The 342-nt window shown below is 40.4% G+C and overlaps 1 protein-coding gene across 1 annotated transcript in view; it reads left to right on the top strand.

Annotated features, from left to right (window-relative positions):
• The window catches only part of CTSC (cathepsin C), a gene marked incomplete at its 5' end in the record, with an annotated part of 18,918 nt that overhangs the window by 16,564 nt on the left and 2,012 nt on the right, over nt 1-342 (top strand). The gene's annotated exons all lie outside the window — the stretch shown is intronic.

Here is a 342-nt window from a genome sequence, read left to right as displayed (position 1 = left end):
AGGGAAAGAAGGGAATCAGGCACTTCGGTGATAATACATATATAAAATGTGACCTCATCCAAGTAATTGTCCTTCCCTATCATGCTTGTCATCCTACTTCGAGAGGTTTTTGATGTGTTATGGGAAGCTCCTTGGGAGTGAAGAGGCCTAAAACTAAGAGCAATACTAAATTTTGATGGAAGACTTAATTTCCTGCCAGGAAACAGAAGGGTAACTAAGGTGCCTCTGAAAAAAAACAGTGTAAAATTACGTGCTGTTGGGAAGTAAGGGGAACTGGGATGAATCCACTGTGTCAAACCTGCTGTTTATACCACTAGGTTCTCAAAAGTCAGTTATTTTAGG

The sequence above is a fragment of the Eurypyga helias genome, unplaced genomic scaffold (assembly GCF_000690775.1).
Source record: "Eurypyga helias isolate BGI_N326 unplaced genomic scaffold, ASM69077v1 scaffold7366, whole genome shotgun sequence".
Taxonomy (NCBI): Eukaryota; Metazoa; Chordata; class Aves; order Eurypygiformes; family Eurypygidae; genus Eurypyga; species Eurypyga helias.
Note: the sequence above shows the minus strand (reverse complement) of the source record. Positions and strands in the feature narration are given on the sequence as shown.